Consider the following 23,002-nt stretch of genomic DNA (forward strand, 5'->3'; position numbering starts at 1 on the left):
AGAGGTGGTACATATATACAGTGGAATATTACTCAGGCATAAAGTTTTTTATAATGAGGGAGTCTAGAAAGTATAAGGGATGGGCCAGTGAGAAAAGTGGAGACTTCTTTTTTGTAGCTGTTGGGGTTGGGGGAACAGGATGGAAAAGGATAGGGAGAAAGAGAAGAAAGCTTGTGGATACTGACAAAGATGCTCTACCTGGCCAAATTTTAATTAGATTCCTCTGAAATCTTTCCTCGGCGAGGCCTCAACATTGTCTCCCATTCTGTCCTTGGCCTGCCTAGCTCACAAGTTATATAAATGTCTAACTACACTGTTGTACTCCTGAAACTAATATAATAATTGTATATCAACAATTATTGTAATTGTAAATGTAATTGAAAAATTAAAAAAAAATTTTTAAATAGCAAAAAACAGAACAAAAAGTAATCGAGAGACTTAAAGAAACATCAATTTAAATTAATCTTCTTTTTGAAAAAAAAGCTTATAAGCTCACTAGATTTTAGAATTAATGAGAAGAGAATTAAAAAGGCAGAAAAAGTAATAGAGAAGAAAAAAGAAAGATAAGTAGGGAGGAAAAGACAAAGAAATAGAAGAAGAGTTACGGGGATTGGAACTGCAAGGTTCCAAAAACTTCATCTATAATTTTTTTAAATAAAAAGACTTGAAGCAAATATGGTAATAAATAAGGATAAAATTTTCTATCTTTAAAAATATTCTTTTTTTCCTAAAAAAGGAAAAAAAAAGTAAATTGTACTCTGATGTGGTCTCCGTAGCTGGTAAATCACGTACCTTTGAAAAGTTGATTAGCAGGGTTCTAAAGACCTCTTAGGTCTTTAGATGTTTTTAAGAATGGGGCAATTATTTACAGCCAAGCCAAGATGGTGGTTCTGTTTCTCTCTGAATGGGATGCTTCTCTTTAACCAGAATAAAGCATGGCTCATCTCACCCAAAAGACCAGGGTTTGTGACTTAGTGTTGCATATCCCTAAGTGGACTCCAGTTTGCCCAGGTGGAGAGGGCAGTGAGGGAAGGAAGACAGCCCATCAGCACCAGTCAGAATCAGCTGTTACCAGACATGAGTTGATGCTTGACCCTCAGCATGCCTTTTACAACCATGGGTGGGGAACAGGGAGCAAGATATGGGCAGAGTTGTGCATTTCTGGACTCATAGCTTCTAGTCTGCAAATGAAAGTTGCTTTTCATCTTGTCTAGAATGTCATGGCCATTCCCCATCTCCTTCTCCATGCTACCCTTCCCTTCGGAAGACTACTTACGTCCTGCCTCCTTCAGGTCCACTGTTCTCTGGCCTATCTCTGGGCTCTTGTCTTCTGCCAGACGAGAGGGGGCCCTCCATCCAGGGACTGCCTGGACTGTCATCTCTGGAGGTTTCCATGGAAAGCTAGTCCCACCCTATGTTGCTCCAAATCCCTCTACCCACTGATCCAGGCCACAGTGGTCCAAAATGAATAATGTCTCCAGTTAATGCTTCTGTTCAGACAACCTCTCTCTGCTAGTCTGAGTTCTATGGGAAGGCAGAATGGGATAATTTACAAAATAGAATTTAAGCCATATTCTGCCTCAAAATATCTTTCCTTAACCAGTTTCCATAGCATGACTTATGGGCTACTGGGGTGACTTTAGTAGCTCTCAATCATAATTAAATTGGTAATAATTAGTGTTACTGGATTAGTTTTCTGTTTTCCTACCTAAGGGCAGACCTCTGTGGAGGAAAAGAGAGAGAGCAGCAAAGGAAGAAGGGTCTGGAGCGCTTTGGGGCATGGTGTTAGGAAGGCAGATTCTGTTGAGGGTGGAGATGGGACACCAAAGAGAGGAAGGGACTAATGAAAAGGGCCTGTTGAGGCCCTTGTCATAAATTTGGCTCACTTCTCAAGACTGCCTCTTTGTGAATAGGTCTGAAGAAAAGCACTTCAGGGACTGAGTCCAACATTCCAAGAAATGCTTTAATCAGCCTCATCCATGACATGCGGGGGGAAAAACATTAGAAAGACAAGGCCAACTCAGCAGGAGGAATTCATCAACCTCGCAAGTTGATAGTTCTTGCTCTTGGTGTTTGGTTAACCCAGACTCAGGGGTTCTGAATCCCTGCTGAACCACTAACCAAAGCTACCCTAGGCCAAGCCACCATCACTGTTGCCTGGACAACTGTTAATGTCTCTTAATTGACATCCCGCGTCCATTCTTGTCCTGTTCTATCCATTACCATTAGCAGCCAGAGAGATTTGGGGTGGAGAGGGGCACAATTCAAATCACATATCACCCCCCTACTTAAAACCTTTAATAGTTTCCCATTGTTGTTGAAATAAAATAAAAATTTCCTGCAAGGGCCTGTTACTCTCTCTGACCTCATCTGATAAATAGACTCTCCCCCCTCAATCACTGCATTCCAGACATATTGTACTCCTTTTTGTTCCTAGAACATACTAAACTCCTACCTTGGCCCTAATGTTCATTCCCTGGCCTTGAACTTGATTCTATCAGCTTTTTGCATGGCTGGATCATTGACAACCTTTGGATCTTTGTACAAATACCACCTCCTTCTTTGACCACTCTAACTGGGATAGTGTCCTTCACCAATTTCTATCTAACCCATCATCCTATTTCTTTCATATCTCTTATCACAGTTAGCAATTATCTCTGTTTATCTTCATATTGACTTTCCTTTCTCGTAGAATTTAAACTCCCAAAAAGAGGGGACCTTGTCATGTGCACTTTGCTGTTCCCACTACCAAGCAATGCCTGGCACAAAGCAGGCACTCAAATATTTGATAAATGAATGAATGGGTGGAAAAGAAAACCAACAACAGAAAATCCTCAGACTTGTTGGTCCCATTGGCCCAATGGGACAGGTTATAAGTTAGACTGATGGTGATTCAATGTCTATTCCTTGTCCTTTGTTCTGTCCTACTGCGGCCTAGACAACCCTTAAGTTTCATCAGCATCCCTTATCTGAGTGCGAGGGTAGGCTCAGGACTCTGGCTTTTCTTAATATCTTTGATTTTGTATTTGACCAAGAAAGGTAAAAGAGATAATCTAATTTGTGGGTAAAAGTGACTGGCAAGTGGACGGAGATGGCGATACAAGAATCATAGGGCTTTAGAAATGGAGGAGATCTTAGGGATTATTTTGTCCAGGGAACTTAAGTCTGGCTATGCATTATAGTTGTCAGGGGAGCTTTTTGCCCCCATGCTAACAATACTTTTTTTAAAAATAATTGTTTAATTTTTCAGTTACAGTTGCATATAATATTAGTTTTCAAGTATACAGCATAGTGACTAGATAATAACGGTACTTTGTTAAGATATAATTTACATACAGTAAAATGCACACATTTTAAGTATCCAACTTGATTAATTTTAATTTATATATACATCTGTGTAACCACCACTAAGATCAAGGTATAAAACATTTCCTTCATTCCTGAAAGTTCCCTTGTGCCTCTTTCCGGTCAATACCCATTTTCACCCTTCAGAGGTAACCTCTATTCTGACTCCTACCACCCAATTTTACTGGTTTCTGTACTCATATAAATGGAATCATACTGAATGAAGTCTATTGTGCCGGACTTCTTTTGCTCAAAATGTTTTTTGAGAGTTATCCATTTTGTTTCATGCATAAATAGCTTCTTTTTTTTCAAATTGCTGGTTAGTACTCCACGGTACATTTACCACATTTGTTCATCCATTCTCTTGGGGAGCTTTCACAAAATGTAAACTCCAAAGCCTACCCTAGGCCCATTGAATTTGAATCTCCAGGGATGGAGCCTGGGAAACATATTTTTAAAAAGCTTCCAGGCAATTGTGATGTACAGACATGTGTGAGAAACACTGATTTTGTCCATCGACTCTGGTTCTACAGGTAAAGAAACCAAGGCTCAGAGTAGAAAAGGGGTTTTCCTAGCAGACACTTGAATCAGTAAGACTCAAGACTAGAATCTCTTCCACTGTGCTACTCTTTCCACTGTAAGAAAACTGAAACTGCTAAGTAGTGACAAAGGCAGTATATAAATCATAAGAGTTTCCATTTATTGAGTACCTGCTGTATGCCAGACTCTGCTCTAGGCAATTACCGTATGCACATTTAATTCTCTTAACCAGCTACACATCACAGCTGAGGAAACTGAAACCTAGAGCAGCCCAAGGGACAGAGGTAGTGAGTGACAGAGAGACGCCTCAATCCCAAGTCTGCTTTGACTCCACAGTCACCCTAGAAAGTTGGTATCTCTTCCCGAAGTGTAAAGGAGGAAAACTACAAACTCCTTGGTTGGTGGTCTGCCATCCTGGCCCAGTCCAGCTTGCTACGGTAGAAACAAAACAAAACAAAACAAAACAAAACAAAACAAAACAAAACAAAACAAAACAGTATTTGCCCCACTTCTTAAGCCCTGGTTTTAGAACTCCTTCAGTTCCATACACTCAGTATTCCATCACTAAAAGCTGTTGACTGCCAGACTGCCTAAAAATGTACTGGCTAAGGCAAGGGGGACGTGTTTGCTTAATCACTAACTCTTCCTCTTCTACAGACGGGTCTCCCCCAGGGCTGGGGATTGCTCTCAGTGGGTCTGTAAGGGATGGCTCTCCACATCTGGGAAGCAAGTTTCTCAAAGTGGGAAGGGCCTTGACTCTTTCATCAGGGAGTAAACCGACCGTAGCAGTTAGAGACTGGAATGAGTCAGAGACACATCTGCTAGTTGAGATGCTAAACCAGGAGTTCTGAGAGTGGCACGCTTGTTTTTTATAATGAGGGAGTCTGGGAAGTATAAGGGATGGGCCAGTGAGAAAAGTGGAGACTTCTTTTTTGTAGTGTTGGGGTTGGGGGAGCAGGATGGGAAAGGACAGGGAGAAAGAGAAGAAAGCTTGTGGATACTGACAAAGAGGCCCTACCTGGACAAACTTTAATTAGGTTCCTCTGAAACCTTTCCTCAGCTAGAACTCAACATTGGCCCCCATATCTGATCACTTCTTGATATCTGTTCAAGTTCTTTATGCCCCATTTTTAAGGTATAAGCCTGTCTTTAGCAAGACTCACATTAGGTCATTTTAGCAAGAATCCCCCTACCCTTCGTCTCCTCTTAGTAATTTTCCATGCACTGACCTTCTCACTCTGCTCATTGGCTATAAATCACCAACCATTTTTGTTGTATTCAGAGTTGAGCCTGATCTCCCCTCCCCCCACTGCAAATCCCTATTACAATTGTCCTCAATAGTCTTCTTTACCATTTTTGCAAGTATCAGAATAATTTTTTTTAACACCACCAAAACAATTTGATCTCTTGGGCTGCATCTATACACACAGACCGATTTGACTGTTCTGACTGAATTGACTGGTCTAATTCTGATGCCTAATAGATACTAAATTGAATAATATTCTAATGGATGGTTTAGGTCTTATGTGGAGCCTGCTTCAGGACTCTTCTGAAACCAAGAACCCTGTGGAAGGCCCAGGATCTGCCTAAGGGGCCCAGAATTAGAATTTGAGAGAAGGCTTGAGGCTGTGTTCCTCCTCAAGAAGCAAAAGGACACAAATCATCCAGGTGGTTACTTGTCCGTGTGAAATCTGTCTCCCTGTTCCACTGACACAGGGATCAGCGTCCAGGCTTCCCAGACACTCATTCCTATAGCATACAAGGAATAAAATGCTGGTAGGAGCTGCTGAAATGATTAATCTCCTGGTATCATTCTCTTCAGCCTGATTTAGTGTTCATTATTCACCAAAGACCTCAGTGGTGATGTGATTGATTTTGGTTTTGCCCTCCATAAACCATTTCTCCCCCTTTTCTTTGCCCCAGTAATCATTCTTTATTCTGATTTTCTGAATTCCTTTTACTTGGGTTACATTCTGCACTCACTATGTCTGGCCTGGAGTTGAGCCAATGGTTTGCTAGAGCTCTCAGCAACTTAATAGCAGAAGGAAGGGAAGAGGCTTTGATGTCAGATGAAATTTTCTATAGAAAATGATCAAAGCAGAACCAAGGAAATACAACTTGGCAAACCTTAAGACTGTGTTAAGAAATTAGTTCTGTATAAAGAGAGTAGAAAAGGTTTTGAGACAGACACCTATGAAAGTGTTTTTCCAAGGGGGTCAAGGTCTCTTGATCCCACAAAGACACCCCCCGCCATGCAAATCACCAAAGAAAACTCCAATGTGCCATCCCTTTAGCCTCCTAGAGCTTCTCCAATGGAAACAGCAGAGCAAATGTCCAATGTCACTAAAGCAGAGCAAACTCATCTACAAGTGAAAACATTAACTCAAGCTTTCCTCTCACAGACATTCAAATGTGTCAAAATGGGCATCTATTCTGAAAAATAAAAAAAATACAAAACTTAGAAAGGAAGAGTAGGATTTGCAATAAATGGAATTTTGTTCATCTGCTTCAGCTCTAATAGATATGAAATGAAGCAATACTTCTTTCAAGTTTCTGTTTGTTTTTTGTTTTCTGGGTTTTTTTTACTGCTAGAAAATGGAAAAAGCAGGGTAAAGAGAAATAAGAGGCTACTAGTTAGCAAGAGATTGCTTCCTTTATGCTAAACTCCTAACTATTCTGACGCACAAAAGTGAAGCAAGTATATCTGTTTAGCTTTCCTGAAAACTAAGAAATGAGGGATGACTGACAAGTTCTTTAAACTATCCAAAATAGCCCCAGCTTCACTCACTCTGAAAGCATACTTAAGTTGCCAACTAAACTCATGCTTCCCCTCAAAGAGCAGAGGTCAAAGGAATTTTGTTTTTCACCTTGCAGCAGAGGAGGCTTACTGCTTGCTTGTCTGTAATTTCAAGGACAAACGAGAATACAAACAACCATACTACAAAAATTACTTCAAGCTGCATCTCATGGGCAGGAAGATTCTCACTGATTCACAATGACAAGAAGAAATTTTCATCAGCTGAAAAGCAGCAGTAAACAGACCAAGAGATCTCGTTTTACAAAAGAAGCAAAAGTAAAGAGTAGCATTCATTTTACAGAGGGGAGCTCTAGCAACCCAGGTCATTTGAAAATTAAACCTGAAGAAGATAGATTTCTGTAGGCAGCAGAAGAAAATGGCTTGCCTCCTCCTTACAGCACCCTTTATCAGCCTCTCTAAGGGAAGCCAGAGCTGAGTGTCTTCCCTTTCCTTAGGCAGTGGAAGCAAGATGTGTTGCTGTGAGATTTTTATTTAAAACAATTTTTTTTAATTTTAATATTTTTATTTTAAAGCTCTGTTTTCAGTGATTTTTTTTCAGTTTCAGTTGTGCAAAACAATGTAATAGTTAGACATTTACACCCTCACAATGTGATAACCCCCCCATTTGCTACCCCTCTGACAGCTTATATAGCTGTTACAATTCCACTGACTCTATTCCCTATGCTGTACTCCACATCCCGTGACTATATATATATATTAAATTACACTTGACATTCAATATTATTCAGCTTCGGCTTCAGGTGTACCACTCAGGGGTCAGGCATCTACACAGTCCAAGAAGTGGTCTCCCTAATAAGACAAGTGCCCATCTGACACCCTACAAATCTTAACAACATTATTGATTATATTCCCCAAACTGTCTTTCATATCCCCATGGCAATATTGTGGCTACCAATTTGTACTTTCTACTCCCCACCTTCTCTTTCATTCCCATCCCCCTCCCATCTAGAAACCCTCAGTTTTTTCTCTATATCTCTGACACTATTTCTGTTCAGACAACTGGATTAAGAAACGGTGGTACATTTATACAATGGAGTATTATTCGGCCATAAAGAAAAATGAAATCTAACCATTTGCAACGATATGGATGGACCTAGAGAATATTATGCTAAGTGAAATAAGTCAGAGGGAGAAAGACAAATACCATATCATCTCACTTATGTGGAACCTAAAGAACAGAATAAATGAGCAAACTAAGCTGTGCGATTTTTAAAAGACCCCGGGAGCTCCCAGTTTCCCCATTTCACCTCTTTGCTTTCAAGAGATGGCTGCAAGTCTTGTGGTCTGATCTCCCTATATTTCTCCCTAGTCTTTGGATTGGAATTGGTGTTGACGCAGAGGTTAGACGATGTTAGAAGGGAAGTGGCTGCACTGAGGTTACTCGTGGGTAGGATATAAAAAGAACTGAATTCAAATGGATCCCAGCAGACTAAAACTTTGGCCTAATGAGTTAACCCGGAAAAATAAATCCTGCCAGAGAAAGGTTTAATTCAGCTTCTTTCAGAAGCTAATAAGGGGCACTCAGTGGAAAAGTGAAGCCCTAGGTGGGCAGGTTGCTGAGGCCTAGCCTATCTTATTAGTAAAATCTCTGGGGATTTTCAATACTGGTCTCATAATTTTCAAATTTCTATGTAAATTTTCATCAGTTGAAGGGGCTGCTCTTCTGCTTGCTCTGTAAGTTATTAGGGTGTGGTTCTCTTCTTCTCCTTACTCATTTGGATTTTACTTGAACAAACAAATTTACAAGGTCACTATGTATGATCCCTTGGGTAATGTGAAGCTTAGAGACTCTTCAGAAGGGAGCAGCTTACATTACAGGACCCTGAAGGAAGCATTGTCTGTTTTTGTGGGGAAGAGTGTGGCACAACCCTACATTGATTTATCCGGATTTCTAGGGACCAACTCTTTTTGGTAGCTTGTAGAGACAAGGGCAATTGGAAAGAGAACTGAATAAGGAATCAGGAGACCTGGATTCCATTTTAGGCTTTGTTACTTTCTCTTTGTGATCCTGGGCAAGCCACATAAACTGTCTGAACCCACTATCTCATTTGCTTACCACCATGGGCCAAAAAGAGGATTAAATGAGATCATGTAGACACCCTGAAAACTGTGAAGCACTCCACAAATGTGAATGTTTTCTAAATTTTAATTTGTTGTATGACCCACCAAGTAAGCTCTTCAGATAAATAAAGCATTCAAAGCTATTTTCGTAATGGGTTTGCCGCCATAACACAGGTTGTAGTGAAAACCACCACTAAATCTAATCCAAAATGGGAAAGGAAAAGACTCATGTCAACACTGTCATCACTGGACCCGCAGATCCTGGCAAGTCTACCACTATTGGTCATCTGATCTAACAAATGTGGGATCGGCAAAAGCAGCATCGAAAAGTTTGAGAAGATGGTTGCTGAGATGGGAAAGGGCTCTTTCAAGTCTGCCTGGGTCTTGGATCAACTGAAAGCTGAAAGTGAGTATAGGATCACCGTTGATATCTCCCTGTGGAAATTCGAGACCAGCAAGTATTATGTGACCAACACTGATGCCCCAGGACACAGAGACTTTATCAAAAACATGATTATAGGCACATCTCAGGCCGACCGTGCTGTCCTGATTGTTGCTGTGGTTTTGGTGAATGTAAAGCAGGTATTCCCCAGAATGGGCAGACCCGTGTGCATGGCCTTCTGGTTTACACACTGGGTGTGAAATAACTAATTGCTGGTGTTAACAAAATGGATTCCACTAAGCCGCCTTACAGCCAGAAGAGATACAAGGAAATCGTTAAAGAAGTCAGCATCTACATTAAGAAAAGTGGCTGCAACCCAGACACAGTAGCAGTTGTGCCAATTTCTGGTTGGAATGGTGATGACGTGCTGGAGCCAAGTGCTGACACATCTTGGTTCAAGGGATGGAAAGTCACCCATAAAGATGGTAATGCCCGTGGAACCGTGTTGCCTGAAGCTCTGGATTGCTTCCTGTCACCAATTCTTCCAACTGACAAGCCTTTGCGTCCTCCCCTCCAGGATGTCTGCAAAGTTGGTGGTATTGGTACTGTCCCGGTGGGCCAAGTGAGACTCGTATTCTCAAACCTGGCATGGTGGTCACCTTTGCTTCAGTCAACATTACAACTGAAGTAAAATCTGTTAAAATACATCTTGAAGCTTTGAGTGAAGCTCTTCCTGGGGACAACGGGCTTCAATGTCAAGAATGTGCCTGTCAAAGATGTTCGTCATGGCAATGTGGCTGATGACGGAAAAAATGAGCCACCAATGGAAGCAGCTGGCTTCAAGGCTCAGGTGTTTATCCTGAACCATCCAGGCCAAATCAGGGCCGGATATGCACCTATGCTGGATTGTTGCACAGCTCACCCTGCTTGCAAATTTGCTTAGCTGAAGGAGAACACTGACGGTTGTTCTGGGAAAAAGCTGGAAGATGGCCTGAAGATTTTGAAATCTGGTGATGCTGCCATTATTGATTTTGTTCCTGGCAAGCCCATGTGTGTTGAGAGCTTCTCTGACTACCCCACTTTGGGCTGTTTTGCTGTTTGTGACATGAGACAGACAGTTGCTGTGGGAGTCATCAAAGCAATGGACAAGATGGCAGCTGGAGCTGGCAAGGTCACCAAGTATGCCCAGAAAGCTCCAGAAGGCTAAATGAATATTATCCCTATACCTGCCACCCCAGTCTTAATCAGTGGTGGAAGAATGGTCTCAGAACTGTTTGTCTCAATTGGCCACTTAAGTTTAATAGTAAAAGACTGGTTAATGATTACAACGCATCCTAAAACCTTCAGAAGGAAAGGAGAATGTTTTGTGGATGATTTGTGTTTTATTGTGTGGCAGTTCTTAAGTTATAAATTTTTAAAATCAGTACTTTTTAACAGAAACAATCTGAGCAAAAATCTGTCACAGAATCTTGAGACCCATCAAAACAAAGTTTAATGAAAAAAAAGGATTCAAATATGGAGTTGGGAGGAGGGAGTAATATCTTGAATTTGATGATGGGAATAAAGGGTTACAGGAAGTGGAGCTAAGTAGTAAAGAAGAAGAAAAAGGAGGGAAAGAAAGCAGCAAAGATATCAAACTCCTAGAGAAAGCCATGACTCTTGTTTGTTTTTTGGTGGAGTTTGAAAAGCTATTCTAAAATTTATGTGGAAATGCAGAAGTTCAAGATAATCCTGGGGAAGACCAGAAACATGAAGAACTTATTCTACCATGACAGATACTCCCTAGACTAATAGACAGAATAATAGACAAACAGAAAAGAATGGATATTATAGAACCAGATCAACATATAGATAGACAACTACTTAATCAAGACAAATAAGTCTTTTTAGGACATGATGCTGGGTCACTTTTTCTTCTTCTACATGGATATTCATATAAAAGGGAAAAAAAGAAAATTTGACCAAAATCAATTCCAAGTGCAAAACACTGTCAGATTATATTGTCACTAGCCATAAATTAATTAAAAGTAATATTTAAAATTCAGTGCATCGGACATAATAATCACCTTTCAAATGTGCTCAATAGCCATACGTGGCTAGTAGCTACCATATTTGGACAGCATAGATAAAGAACAGTTCCAACATTGCAGAAAGTTCTATTGGACAGCACTGTTCTAGAACAAATCATAGGAGAATATCTTCATAACCTCAGGAAAGGAAAAATTTCTTAAACAGAACTTAAAAAAAAAAAGATATTAACCATAAAAGAATAGCTGGAAAAATTGGACCTTGTCAAAATTAGGAACTCCTTTTCAACAAATAATACTATAAAGAGAGTGAAAATGTAAACCACAGAATGGGATAAGAGCCAGGATTAAGATGAGGCACTGAGGCACTTGGCTTGGACACAAATTTTTAAGGGGGCACCAAAAAACTCAATAATCAAGACAAGTAACATGTCAATGCAATATTATTTAAAATTAAAATTAATGCAAAATATCCATCATGAACAAAATATCAAAAATTTTAAATAATGGTAAGTATCAGTATTTCTGATTTTTTCTTTTGCCTCAGACTCCAATATGACTTGACAGCATTGTGGGAAATATTTGCAACACGTACACAACAAATACCTATAATATTTAAAGAACTCCTATAGAGCAATTAAAATGTCAGACAACCCAAAAGAAAAATAGGTTCAAAACCTGAAAGATATTTCACAAGCCAGGATAGCCAAATAGTCAATAAATACATTAAAAGATGCTCCACTTCTCTAGTTACCAAGGAAATAAAAATTAAAATAAAAAAATATTCCACTACACACCCACCAAAATGGCTAAATACCAAGTATTGGTGAGGATGTGGAAAAAACAGAAGTCTCATACATGGCTGGTGGGAGTGTAAAATGACACATTACTTTTGAAAACTGGCACTATCTATTAAAGCAGAACTCACACATGTCCTGTGATTCAGCAATTCCACTTCTAGATATAGCCAATAAAAATACGTTCATATGTTCATCAGAAAACTGTTCAAAGTGTGGAGGGAGGGCTGAACACAGGAAAGATGCAGCCCACCAGCTGGCTCTGTGGGAGGACGGTGCAACACAAGGACAATGGCGGCTGTCCCTCCAGCCCTTGCCCTGCAGCCACACAACTCAGTTTCTCCCTGATGTCTCTAGCACCTCCCAAGCTACTGTCCCTCCACTGGAGCTCAGCGTGAGTGCCTGTGAGCAAGTGAGTCTGTGCACAGGTCCTTTAAGAGGACACCTGGATTTCTAGCAGCCTTCCCTCTCACCTGGATGGACTGAAGCCCCACTGATTTTCAGTCAGATGTTGTGGGGGCTACTCTGCACTGGTGCTTCAGTCTAGGGAGCCCAATGTGGGGTTGGGACCCCTCAATCTTCCAATGGGAGCTCTGCAGCTGAGATATCCTTCCTGATTCTCAACCACCAGACATAGGTGTGGGGCCAGGTGGTTTCACATCTCTGTCTCGCATACCAGTTTAGATGTGACTTTTTAAAATCCTTAGTTATAGGACTTCCGTTCAGCTAGTCTTCAGATGTTTGTCCAGGTTTATTGTTGTATAATTCAGTTGTAATTTTTTTTTTTCCTGAGAGGACAAGAGAAAACTGTGAATGGGGACAGATGAACAGAAACCACAGCTACCAAGCCCTTGGGCACCATGGGATTTAGTTGTAATTTTGATGTAGTCATGGGAAGAGGGAGCACAGCGTTAACCTATTCTGTCATCTTGATGGGAGCTCTCAGATTTCTAAATGAGGGTCTTGGATGAGAGGCAGGCATCAGGATAAGGAGAAATGTCTTACCATTTCTGAAAAATCCCAAAATGGAGTATCTAATGTAAATCAGATTATTTAAAAGCACCTTTCTGCACTAAGGGATGTAATCTACTGTAAATACAAATTTAATCTGAGTTAAATGCAGACCTGTTTTTCCCTTAGTGACACAAATACTGACGTGTGTTTTAAGATGGGATAGGACCATCATCTATGATATTTTCACTTGAAAAGTACACAGAGACATTTTATGAGTAATAATTTAATGATGAACTTGGGGTAATAATCAACTTGAGTTCAAAGCAGAAAAGCCTTCCATGGTTGAGCTTTTTCCTCACCAAGTGTTGCTTGTCAGTGCTTTTTGTGGGAAAGATAAGGATTTGTGGCTTAAATTTTATTTCCTTCATTTTTCACCTCCAAACTACCCAAATCTAATTGATCAGAGGAAAGTGCAGATGTACAGAAGAGAAGCTATCTAGGTATTTTATTGTCTCCTAATGACCCTTGTGGTTCTACTAAATGATGGAAATAGGGTATTTTTAGGCAGTGTGGGTGATGGAATGCGATCACTGCAGAGAATACGGAAATATTTTGGATTTGGACAGTTTAGTGACTTAATAAATGTTAAGCCTCCTTGAAAACAAGATTGTAGAAAACAAGTGATACAAACAATTGGCCTTTGCTCCCTCTTTCATATCAGTGAAAAGGAGGCATTTAAATGTCAGGGTTACAGAGACTTCTATCTTACAAAATATCAATCTAATTATAAAATAATTGTAAATGATAAAGTGGGTACCCATTTCCTTAGGGGGAAAAATGGTCCTGTTTTTCTCTGCCATTGGCCAAGGCAATATAAAAATTTAACTTACTCTAAAAAAACAAAAGCAAAAAAACCCCAAACAAACCTGTTCAAGAATGTTCCATTAAGGGAATGTATAAATTGTGGTATACGAATTCATGAAATACTATACAGCAATGAGAATAAACAAAATATTACTACACACAATAACAAATCTTACAAACCTAATATTAAGCAAAAGAAGTCACACATAAAAGTACATACACATATGTAAAGCCCCCAAAACAGGCAAAACTTAAACATGGTGTTAGAAGTCAGGTTAACGGTTACCCTTGGGAGGAAAGGGACTGAAAGAGGGTGTGAGAGGGCCAGAATATACTATTCCTAAACGTAGGTTCAGGTTTCCAGGGTGTGTTCACATGGTAAAAATTCGTCATGCTGAAGACTTTTTTGTTAAATAAAAACAGAAAAACTTTCAATAAAAACTCAAGAGAACTTTAGATATAGGTCATCAAAATGGCGGCGTGAGGTGAACCTCTGGAAATCTCCCCTGGAATTTACAACAAATTGAACAACTACAACTCCACAAAGGACTCCCTGCACAGCAGACAGGCAAGATGAAGAGGCTCACTACTGAATTCACCTAAAGGTGGGCGAATCGCACGAGTGGGGGAGGAGGGAAGGGAGAAGTGCCGAGACAGAGCCGCGCGGGCGCAGGACCCAGACCTAGCTCAGTGCTCCGAGCTCGCTGCATCCCAGAACTTCCACAGCTGTGGGAGAGGGAAGAACTCGGACTGCTAGGGCTCCCTTTATGGCCCACAGGGCTGAGGGGACAGCATATAACATGGCTGAACCCAACGCTCATGGCAGAGACCTCAGAACAAGGACTGAGGGAATGAGGCTGAAAACGGTGGTTTAAGCCCTCACTGACACAGAGAATGGAAGCCTTAGGCACTGAGACTAGCCGCCCCCTCCCGACCCTCCCAGAGCTCACCCCGCCCACACCTGCCCAGTGCTAGAAGTGGAACAGTAGCAGTGTCAGATCAAAAGAACAGAATATTTGCAGTTCTGAGAACTGTGGACCGCAGACACAGATTTGCAGCCCAACTAGTTCCAGCAAAGGGGAGGGAGCTGTGGAAGCAGGACCAGCTGTGGTGGTGGTCGCTGACATTGCTCTGGGCCACCTCTCACAACTATCACCCCGCCCCTGGTCCCACCTATCTGGACAGATCCCTGCAGGAGTAAACAGAACTGCTGAAACATATGGGCTCTGAATCTGGTGCAGGAAGAGCTTTGGAACTTCAAAAGCTCTCCGCTTACCCACATGGACACTGCACCCTGTGACCCAGGCGAACTATTATCAGAGGAGAATCCGTCTCTCAGGGAATCCCCCCATTGTGTGAGAAGCTGGAATAGTGCAGAGAAAACATAACACTACAGTGTGAGAGAGAAAAAAAGGCTGCAGTCAGAGAGAAAACAAAACATTCTACCAACACGTACTGGAAAACAAAGGAAAGACCTCTTCCTATCAACCTGCTGCAGAACCCACGCCTGTAAATGTCTAGGAAGAGAAATAATAAATCATTAATTGCCATGAACAACCAAGGCAACAAGACAGCTCAGAAAGAAAGTGAAAAGTCTCCAGAAAATGAAATTAAAGGTATGGAAATATGTGACTTAAATGAGAGAGAATTCAAGATTGCAGTTCTGAAAAAACTCAATGAGATGCAAGAAAACACAGAAAGGTAGTTTAATGAAATCAGAAACACAATCAAAGAACAACATGAACATTTTACCAAAGAGATTGAAATTTAAAAAAAGAACCAAATAGAATTTCTGGAGATTAAGAACTCAATAGAAGCAATTAAGAATGAAATAGCCAGCTTAGGTAGTAGAGTTGACCAGATGGAGGAAAGAATCAGTGACATCGAAGATAGAAACCTGGAAATGACATGGATGGAAGAAGAGAGACTTGCGACTTAAAAGAAATGAAAGAACTCTAGAAGAACTTTCTGACTCCATCAGAAAGAGCAATATAAGAATAATGGGCATACCAGAAGGAGAAGAAAGAGAGAAGGGAACAGAGAGTATATTCAAACAAACAGTTAATGAGAAATTCCCAAACTTGTGGAAAGAACTGGATCCTCGAATCCAAGAAGCAAATAGAACACTTAATTACCTCAACCCCAACAGGCCTTCTCCAAGGCATATTGTATTGAAGCTGTCAAAAATCAGTGACAAAGAAAGAATCCTGAAGGCAGCCAGGGAAAAGAAGATGGTAACCTACAAAGGAAAGCCCATTAGATTATCATCAGATTTCTCAGCAGAAACTACAAGCCAGGAGGGAGTGGAACCAAATATTCAAACTATTGAAAGAGAGAAATTTTGAGCCAAGAATAATATACCCAGCAAAGATATCCTGTAGATATGAAGGAGGAAAAAAGACCTTTCCAGACATACAGAAGCTGAGGGAATTTTCTAATACACGACCTGCACTATAAGAAATACTAAAGGAGGCTATTTGACCATCATCAACAGGGACAGTTTGTGGCAACCAAAACGTAAAAAGGGGGATAGTAAAGGCGTGAACCGGAACATGGGAATGGAGAAAATAGGCATGCTGAAGAAAATGGAATACTCTAAATATCAAACTTTCTTTTACATAAACTTAAGGGTAACCACTCAAAAAAAATCCAGAACTGAAATATATACTGTAATAAAAGAAGAAACAGAGGGAAACATAGAATACCACCACACAGAAATAATAGACAACAATAAAAAGGCAAAGAAACAATGGAGACACAGCCTTACCAGAAAACTAAAGATAGAATGATAGGAAATCCTCACGTATCAATAATCATCCTAAATGTAAATGGACTGAATTCACCAATAAAAAGGCACAGAATAACAGATTGGATCAAAAAACTAACCCAACCATATGCTGTCTCCAAGAGACACATCTCACCTACAAGGACAAGCATAGATTCAAAGCAAAAGGGTGGAAATTGACACTCCAAGCAAATGGTATCCAGAGAAAATCAGGTGTAGCTATACTGATATCAGATGAAACAGACTTCAGGGTGAAAAAGGTAACAAGAGACAAAGATGGATATTTCATAATGGTAAAGGGGACTATACAACAAGAAGACATAACAGTCATCAATATTTATGCCCCCAATCAGGGAGCACCCAAATATACCAAGCAACTACTAACAGAACTAAGGGAAGAAAATGACCAAAACACAATTATATTAGGGGACCTAAATACATCATTCACAGCTATGGATAGATCATCCAAACAGAAAATAAATAAGGAAATAGCAGCCCTAAATGACACATTAGATGAAATGGACATAACTGACATTTATAGAGCACTTCATCCCAAAACATCAGACTATACATTTTTTTCTAATGTACATGGAACATTCTCAAGGATAGACCATATATTGAGACATAAAACTAACCTCAGCAAATTTAAGAAGATTGAAATCATACCAAGCATATTCTCTGATCACAAGGCTTTGAAATTGGATATCAACTGCAAAAAGAAAGCAGGAAAAACCACAAATACATGGAGATTAAACAACATACTTTTAAAGAACCAGGTCAAAGAAGAAATTAGAGAAGAGATCAAAAGATACATACAAACAAATGAGGGAAAAAAAACTTAAAAGAAAATAAAAGTGTGTTCAGACCATTCAGGGACCCAGGGAAGAAGGAGATAAGGATTTAAAAAAATGAAGCAATCAGGTGAAGAAGTCAACTATCACAACGTAGTTTCTCTCTGATCCCAGTCCCTCTTCCGCAGCTATGGCAGATGCTTCAGTTGTCATTTTATCCACAAGTGTCCTTGCGCGTAGGAGGGGCTAGTTATTGCTTTCCTATTGGATGCACAGGTGGCAGCCCTGAGCAGGTCAACGCCTAGATTAAAGCCTCACAGAAAGTTAGAGGTGGATGCAGGACCAGAAACTGGTCTCCTAATCCCTGCTCCTGAGCTCTGCGCACCAGGGCCTGCTGCTCCTGTGAGTCAGGCGTACTTACCACACTGAGGCTAGGCTCCAAGCAGTGAATGCTTTGACTCTGTGTCCCTAATTTATAGTGATGCCAAGGATGGAGATGGCCTCCTAAATTATTTCACACTTGAAGCGACAAAGCAGCTATCCAGTCCGTCATCACTGTACATTTCCCAGGAAGCAAATGTCAACGCATGCAACTACAGGGCATAAAGAAGCAATTTTAAACAATCACTTTACCCCTTCTAAAAGCCCAATTACTGACGGTATTGAATGAGGCCTGATGGCATTTGAGAGCAGACTAAACCAAGGGAAGAGTGAAACATACAATGCCTGGGATCCTGTCTGCAACGACTATTTCTAAACAAGTGAGTAGAATCGCACTTCTGATCCTTTCATCTTTTAAACAAGATTCAAATTGTGGTTTAGAATGTTTTGAATTTAGTACTTTTGTTCCAAGAAGAGTCTTCTTACAAATATCTGAATATAAAGAATGAATCTGTAAGCACGAGTTTGAGGAACAGATGGAGACAGAACTGGGGATGTCTAGCAGGCAATTTATGGCTGGATTTTATCTTTGTGGGAGTCTTCAGAGGGGATTACGGAAGTCTTCCCTCTCTGTAATGCTCCCATTTCTCTACTTTTTCTTCAAGATAGCTGCCCGATGAGCAAAATGCAGACTTCTAAGGGCTCTAGGGACTGTTTTGGCCCCTAGACCCAGCTACACAGGTATTTAAATTGGATACAGACTCTAGTTTTACAGTTCTTTCCAATATCCTCCAATATTCCAATATTCCCAAATCCAAATAATCTTCACTATTCAACTAAAGTCAGTTTTCTCTCAACTAACAATCTCTTTCTTTGAATATATTTCCCCTGAATTGTATTCTTTCTTCTCTGAATCAAAGATGACACACTGCCCTACACCCTGACCCCGCCATCTAATCTTTTTGGTTCCTATTTTCTATTTCTCTCCTGTAAGAACTCTTCTCTCCCTCTGACTGGTGTCCTGGCTCTGGTTCCTTAACTCTTTGCCCAACTCTGAACACTTGGCACCTTTGCTTCCCTGCGCCTGACTGTAACGGCATCTTTGCTATAATGCTTACCATGGGCAAGAGTGCTTGGAAGAGAGAAATAGTCATGGTGTAACCGAGACATGGCAAGTTGCATGTTACAATAGCCTCCCCTTATCTGCGTTTTGCTTTCCGTAGTTTCAGTTACCCACGGCCAACTGTGGTCCAAAAATATTAAGTAGAAAAATTCCAGAAATAAACAATGAATAAGTTTTAAATTGCACACCATTCCGAGGAGTGTGATGAAATCTCTTGCCGTCTCACTCCATCCTACCCTCGATGTGACTCATCTTTGTACAGCCTATCCCTGTTGTATACTCTACCCTCCCGTTAGTTACTTAGTAGCCACCTCGGTTATCAGATTGATTCACCGTGCTTGTGTCCAAGTCACCCTTATTTTATTTAATTATGGCTTCAAAGCACAAGAGTAGTGATGCTGGCAATTCAGATACACCACAGAGAAGCCATAAAGTGCCTCCTTTAAGTGAAAAAGCGAAAGTTCTCAACTTAAGGCATTTTATCATCTCACATCATCACAAGAAGAAGGGTGAGTACAGTACAATAAGATATTTTGAGAGAGAGACCACATTCACATAACTTTTATTACAGTACATTATTTTAACTGTTCTATTTTATTATTAGCTATTACTATTTAGCTCTTACTGTGCCTAATTTATAAATTAAACTTTATCATAGGTATGTACTTGTATATGTAAGAAAAAACATAGTATGTATAGAGTTTGGTACTATCCTCAGTTTCTGGCATCCGCTGGGGGTCTTGGAACATATTCCCCATAAATAAAGGGGGACTACTGCATTTTAACTTTTAGGTTCCTCCAGACTGTCTTAAAGAACCAGAAATAGCCCTTTTCCCAGACTGCATTCCAACCTAGAGCCATTTGCACAAGATGTACACTCGACAGTAATACAGCCACTTAGAAGTAATTGTCTCAATGTGAAGCATACATTTCCTTATAGCCTTGAATTCACAGAGTTCCAAAGCAATACAATCTGGTATTTGGTTTCCTAGACTCACAGGTCTGCTTTTCAGACTCAACCAGAGACTGAAACCAAATATTTCAACTTACAATTTACTTCTTTTGAGGTAAAGGTCAGTCTCCTTTCTACATCTGTTTGCCAGGATGTTTGAGTGACCAAACCAAAAGGCTGTAATGCCTCCCACCCCCATTCCTGGTGATTCCCTTTACACTGGGCCATCCTGCTGAGGGCTGTGCCCAAAGTGAAGCCATCAGTATTAGTGCCCTGATCCTTCATGAGATCCCTGTTGTTTTAGCAGAAGAGACACAGATACATTCCCTACCTTCAATGCAAGTCAGTTTTTTCCTTTACTTTCAGAGCAGTTTGACCAAAGGAACTATCTCATTCTCAGGGCTCCGCGCAGTTGGGAGATTTGTAATTTCATGCTTCCAGGGTATGCTTTCATTATTCCCCGAACTCGCTCTTCATATCATCTGCGTTGTCAGCTCATTGCATCATTGCTGCTTCTTCCAAAAGGTCCTTCTTTCTTACACGTATCTCAACAGAGCACGGCATTAGGGTAGGGTACAGTGAAGGGTACCGACTTGTAGCCTTCTCTTCTCAGGTATCATCTCAGTTACCTGTCTACAAAACATGGGCAGTTGCCAGCTGCTTTTACAATAATTTAGGTGCTTAAATATTTAGGAAAATTTTGCACCGAAATAAGAAACTGACTCCAAAACTCCAATTAGCAGAATGTACCAGGCAAAAAATCATCTAGGCACCGAGGGCTTGGGGAACTTTTTACTATAGAAGAAGCAAACAAAGAAAAAATAGAAGATAAGGAGGAGGAAGAGAGAAGGAGGGGGAGGAGGAAGAAGATAAGGTGAAGGGGAAAAAGAAATTGAGCCCATAGATATCTGCTAAGCATAAATATCGTACTGTACCAAAACACCCACTGAGAAAGAGAAAGAGATTTCTTTTTACCCCGCACTGGCTCACCTCTCACTGTACAGGGCCCTCTCCCAGGAATTGTAAGTAGCAGCTCTCTGTGGTCAATAACAGATAATTCCAGATCAAAAGACGGTTCTGAAATCAAGATGTTTTTAGCTCAATGGTTCTCCAATGGACTCCGGGGATCTCTAGTGGGTCTGCAAAGATTCTTCCAATCATTTTGTGGGCTGGGTCAAAATGCAAGGCACAGAAGTGTGTTGGGTGATTTTTTTTCCTCTTTGAAACATATTTTCCACTGCGGATTTCAATCAAAACTTAAAAGCACCAAAGCAAGCATGTTTAAGAGGAGCTGTATATAACCACAAGGATTCAGTGAAAACACCTCAAAGGTGTTTCTTTTTGTTTGTTTCCTGGCTTGTTTATTTAATCTAGTAAATAGGTATAAATAGAGCAGACACTTTTGTTGAGCACTCTTTTGTTCTGCTCAAGGAGTTTAAGGACTGAAAATCATGAGACTCATCAGGCCAGATGAAAAGATGAACCTTGCAAAGCACAACTTTTTGAGGGGAGGAAAGTCAGGTTCTTTCTTACCGTGAGTTTCCCATTTCCTAATGTCATTTACTTTCTCTCTCTCTGCACTGCTTTCTAGCTCAGTGCCCACAGTTCTGAAGTCAGAAGGAGCATTGCCAAGAAGAAGCTTTGTCTGCTGCCACGGCTGTCTTTACTCAGGTTTCTCTTCCAGGGAGCAGGAGCTCAGGTGTAGAGTCGGGGGGTTTGTCAGGTGCAGCTGCAGTTTAGGAAGACCTGTTTTCCCTCATCCCAGCTCCACAGGAAGAGTTAACCTCAGGAAAGCCTGTGCTGCTGGATAGGAGTTTTATGAGTTATCTAATGACCTAATTGGGAGCCACATAGCACCACAAAGCTGCCAAGCCACCTAGGCTGCTCAGATGCTATGAGATAAAATGTACTTATGGCTAGGTCTGCCTTTCCCTTTACCAGAGCGACGTGCACATTCAGCTATTTGTTAGACTAATTTATACAGCCACAATTTCTTAGAAGGATTTCAAAACAGATGGGCTGTCTACACTGCAGGTAAACAGTGTGGAAGCTATAAATTAGAATGCACTTGGAGGTTTCTAATTGGATTTTGCTGATGTACTTGCAACCCCATTTACCTATCCAGATAATTCCGTCATGTGTGCAAAGTGCTCTCTGATAATTCAGATACCTCCTTGAATTATCCAAATGCTGTTAGCCTTCTTGATCTTTCGGTGCAGAACCCCCACAAGAATAAAGGAAGCAAAGTTCTTCCCACCTAGCTTGATTGGTAAGATGAAAACAACTTGCTCACATTTTGAATGTGATTGAAAGAGAAAAAGAAAAAAAACAGTCCTAACATCTGGATGAAATTATTACATATCTCTCCAGGACCCTCTGGTTCTTGAATGTTTCAGCTCATGATTCCCTCTTCCAAAGTCTACAGAGGCTCAATGACTCAGCCTATCAGGGAAAGACACTTTGTTATCAGCGACTGCAAATTGGTTTAAATAGGTTGGCAAGATGCTATAGCTGTGAACAAACCCCTGGCAGGGGACGGTGGGGCAGCACATGTCACGTGAGAATGCTCACGTTTTTCCGTGGGGATACCCAGTGGGAAGGATATTTGCCCTTCTGGAGAAACCAGAGGTTCTCTATTGTACTGTATGGTATCCTAGTCCTGGAATCTGCTTCATGCAGGTAAAGCCTACGAACCCACTCATGTCTTTAGGAGATGATCTATGTTTGATTCCTATTATGGCTCGTGTTTCTGGATCCCTAAGATATAGTAGAAAGAGGACCAGAGTAGCAGAAGACCTGGTTTCAGCTCCAACTGCCACTTACAAACTCTGGGATTTTAAGCTAATTTATCTGCCTTCCTGAGCTTCTGTGGTTTTTTTGTTTGTTTTTTGTTTTTTGGTTTTTTTTATCAGTAATGTGGGTAAATAATATCCTCAATGGAGATCCTGGGGAACAAACTGAGATAATAGTATGTAAAGTGCCTGGTGGGGTTCCATGCACAGGAACTGCATGTAAATCTGGGGAGCAGATTGTGACAAAGGAGGACTCTAACTTGAAAGACGAAGATCCCACACTTAGGATGGGAGCCCAGGGAAGGGGTTCAATTATTGCCAAGTATTCCTGTCTTACTGTAACTTTTTGTAGGATGTTTGTTCTTAAGATAGAAGAGTAGAAAAGGCACT

At 40.7% G+C, this 23,002-nt stretch overlaps 1 protein-coding gene and 1 pseudogene across 4 annotated transcripts in view; one reads left to right on the plus strand and one right to left on the minus strand.

The window, feature by feature from the left end:
- The window catches only part of ASIP (agouti signaling protein), a 35,098-nt gene extending 14,156 nt beyond the window's left edge, over nucleotides 1-20,942 (minus strand). The window contains exons 1-2 of one of the 4 annotated variants that reach the window (XM_033095235.1): nucleotides 20,811-20,942; nucleotides 20,152-20,453 (exon numbers count right to left, since the gene is read on the minus strand). The gene's annotated coding sequence lies outside the window, so the exon portion shown is untranslated. Of the gene's footprint in view, nucleotides 1-20,151; nucleotides 20,454-20,795 lie in introns of all 4 variants that reach the window. The other 3 variants (XM_033095237.1, XM_033095236.1, XM_033095238.1) reach the window with 3 other exon arrangements.
- On the plus strand, nucleotides 8,974-10,353 carry LOC117016133 (elongation factor 1-alpha 1-like; annotated as a pseudogene).
- Nucleotides 20,943-23,002: the final 2,060 nt, after the last annotated feature.

The sequence above is a fragment of the Rhinolophus ferrumequinum genome, chromosome 23, assembly GCF_004115265.2.
Source record: "Rhinolophus ferrumequinum isolate MPI-CBG mRhiFer1 chromosome 23, mRhiFer1_v1.p, whole genome shotgun sequence".
NCBI classification, from domain to species: Eukaryota; Metazoa; Chordata; class Mammalia; order Chiroptera; family Rhinolophidae; genus Rhinolophus; species Rhinolophus ferrumequinum.